Source organism: Sinocyclocheilus anshuiensis, unplaced genomic scaffold (assembly GCF_001515605.1).
Source record: "Sinocyclocheilus anshuiensis isolate Anshui unplaced genomic scaffold, SAMN03320099.WGS_v1.1 scaffold769, whole genome shotgun sequence".
Classification (NCBI taxonomy): domain Eukaryota; kingdom Metazoa; phylum Chordata; class Actinopteri; order Cypriniformes; family Cyprinidae; genus Sinocyclocheilus; species Sinocyclocheilus anshuiensis.
The window spans coordinates 31810-35476 of NW_015539878.1; the positions used below are offsets into that span (position 1 = coordinate 31810).

The following is a 3667-nucleotide window of genomic DNA, read 5'->3' on the forward strand; positions in this document are numbered from 1 at the left end:
TTATGTGAGGATTAGGTTTACAGTCAGAGTACAGAAAACATCATTAGCACAATATTATAAACCATAGAAGTCAAAGAAAGGACCCCACTGTATTAGAAAAACAAATAAGTGTGTGTGTGTGAGTGTGTGTGTGTGTGCGTGCGTGCGTGTGTGTGTGTGTGTGTGTGTGTGCTGGGGAACCGAGTGGAAGCCGCCAGACACGGGCAAAGTGAGAAGGACAAACCAGGCTGCGAGTAAAACACCTTTTTACAGCGTCTACGAGGTCTAAAAGAGACAAAACTACAACGCTCCAGTTAGTAGGCTATATTCAGCGAAGCTCGCGCTTGCACTGTGTGCACTAGTGTTGGGTCGTTCTTGAACGATTCGTTCATTTTGAACGAATCTTTAATGTGGGAAGTAACGCGTAACATTTTAATTATATTTTGCTAAACTGAACGAAATGACTCGAAAAAAGATTCGTTAATTTTGCTGAACGAGACTCAAAGGTCCGAGTCGGTAAAATGATCCGAACTTCCCATCACTAGTATGCACGTTCGTTAATCCGATTTCGTTAAATATTACGCAACGTTCTACGTTTGATGCGTCACTGATATGCAGCGTAGATACGGCTTTGCAGTAAAATTGTTGAAAATTGTTTAAAAGAAACGAACTATTGAGAAAACACATTTCCGTTACTTATTAGTTTATAGCATATACATAAATTACATTCCTTATGTAAATTAACCATGGTTTTACTACAAATTAAACAAAAAAAAACATGGTTACAATAGTTAAACCATGGTAGCCACAAATTAACCATGGTTTTGCTACACTAACCATAGTTTAACCATGGTATTTGTAGTAAAACTGTGGTTATACAAATGGTAATCCATACGCCAAAAAAAAAAACGTTTACTACACTTTTACTACAATAAAAACATGGTTAATTTTCATGAATGCTCTCTTAATTCTCCAGAAAGTTGTTATATGAGTATATCTTGTTTTTATCGTGTATGTAAGCGGCAAAACAATCAATGAAGCGTTTGTCGATTATGGAGCCTTTTTTGCGCAACGCTCGCTTGTAGAATAAATGCGGTGTTAATAAACACAAAACGATGCTTGGAATTTGTTAAACAGTAACAAAAATGAAATGCCCTTATAATAGAGAATATATTAAAACTTTCCTATCTCATTAGATACACATTTACGTGTAAATAAGATGAGTACGTTTTACCAGAAAGTCGTGGTATGAACGCTTTGCGCAAGTAGCCTACGTGAACACAAACGCTTGCTACGCAATCTAAGTAGGCGTTTCATTCTCACAGTTGCCACAAGGGGGACAAAATTTGCTTAAATTAGCATTTTTACCATTCTTTTTCAGATCACACTTAAAGGGGTCATATGATATTGCTAAAAAGAACATTATTTTGTGTATTTGGTGTAATGAAATGTGTTTATGCGGTTTAAAGTTCAAAAAACACATTATTGAAAGGAAAAATTGAAATCGCATCATATGACCCCTTTAAATAATTAGGCTATGCACAGTATTTATGTCCATTATGTCTGTGTTTGCATGTTAGCGCAAAATGTTTTTAGCCTAAAAGCGACAAAAACAGCAATGCTTATAAGATAGCCTATATTAAGAAAGATATGTTACTCATGTGTTATAGCTGTACCTTAAGCTGTAAGGCTAGTTATGTATGCCGAGTTGCAATAATCGAATATTATGGCTTTAATTTGATGTTATTGTAGCATTTTTTGTGTTATACCTGTATAGGGCCCTGTGATGAGAGAACTAACCCATTTAAACTAATAAAATCTCACCTCTGTGCTAGTCAAATGTTCTCTTTAACTGAAATGGCCCATCTTTGGAATCAGTAGGCGAAATAACCACATGGATGATTAGGGAAACTCATTAAAATCACGGATGAGCATTAACCTGGAACCCGTCAGAGAGAGAGAGAGATTTTACCGTCCTACTGACCTCAGGAATCTCGAGAGAACCGCCGCAGTGTCATTGAGGTTACGACTGTGGGTGTGTAGGAACACTCTAGTAACTCTCCGTAACTCTTCATTTTCCTGCTCCGCCCCTCTTACAGTTTAATGGCCGTTCAGTTATTATAAATCTGTTTTCAGCTGTTGGAGCAGCACACAGCTTCGGTAGTTTATGTACGCTGGCCTTACAGTGTTCAGAAAGCCTTGTCTAACTGATTTATGCAGCTTGAAGTCATGTGAGGTGAGGCATGTGGTAGATTTTCATGTAATATTGTAGGTGAATTGGTTTTACAGTGTATTTTGCAGGGAAGAGAGCCAGTTTACACCCAAATCTAGTGATCTAGTGATGATGATATGAGCTATTTCCAGTCTAAAAATCTGTGTTAATGTGTACTGAAAGAAGCATTTTATTACAGTATGTGTTGGGGGTGTGAGCTGGTTAACTGCAGTGTTTTCATTGGTTTTTATTAACTTTGCGCCAACTTTGGTCTGTTGAGCAGGTGAATCAGTTACTAGAGCTTTAGTAATCGATCTTGAGCAGGGCAAAAGGTGTGTTTGAGATCTCGGATGTGTGTGTTGTTTGTACTCATTCAGATGCCCTCCGTGAACCCGGCTGAAGTTATTTATTGGCTGATATAGTATTTATGGCAGTGATCAGATCAGTGTTTGCTTTGGCAGAGAAAATCGACCCATTTAAATGCTCGTGCTTGCATACAGGCGCACACACATTCAACACATGTCCTGCATGTGCTTTATTCTAACTGAAAAAATGTTTGAAAACAAATGTTACTAATGTAAAACTCAATATGAATTCATAATTAGCCATATTTGTGTTCATATACATGTTTTTGGTGGTATATTTTGGTTGAATTTCAATGGAGGGTTTGAAAAAGATTGGGAATTATTTTAATTATAATACTTAGATTTTTTTAATAAAGCAAATATACATTTTTAAATATTATAAAATATTATATTTGAATATATTATAATATATTATTATATATTTAAATTATTTTTAATTGTATATTTTTATTGATTTAATTTGGTGCCTATAGGACAGTGTGCAGGTGTATTTTCTTCAGTCATATCAGCCTTTATATATGTGTGTGATTCTACCTGGAGATGGAGAGCGGAGTGTGTGGAAGAGAGAGAGAGATATTGAGAGAGAGAGGTGCTGGACCCAACAGACTCGTTACACCAGGGAACTTCCTCCTGTTCTCGGCCCAGTCTGGTTGCTTGGCAACAGCAGTGGCCCAAAATAACCCACTGATGACCGAAATAATCTGGAGATGACAAAAGCAGACACAAAATGTCTCCGCGCTCTGATGTTCTGATGTAATATTCTGCTATACTGTTAACCGCTGACATACTGAGTCATGTGTTTATACTGTACTCTTACAATACAACCAACCCACAACAATTAGAACTAATTATCATATTAGTTGTATCTATCTGTATTTATGTTCTACTGTTAGTGTTATCTGTATGCACCAAAGGTCTGAGAGTAATGCAATTTCAATTCTCTGTGTGTATGTGCTGTACATGTGGAAGAATTGACAATAAAGCAGACTTGACTTGACTTGATTAGTATAATTACTACCATGTTTAGCTCTGTATTATTATAAGGCACTGCAATAAATCATACGATATGTAATTATGCTATTTCTGTGATTTATATATGTGTGTATATACT

General features: G+C 36.4%; 1 protein-coding gene across 3 annotated transcripts in view; it reads left to right on the forward strand.

Moving 5' to 3' along the window:
- The window catches only part of LOC107685348 (DNA (cytosine-5)-methyltransferase 3A-like), a 53581-nt gene that overhangs the window by 2200 nt on the left and 47714 nt on the right, over positions 1–3667 (forward strand). The gene's annotated exons all lie outside the window — the stretch shown is intronic.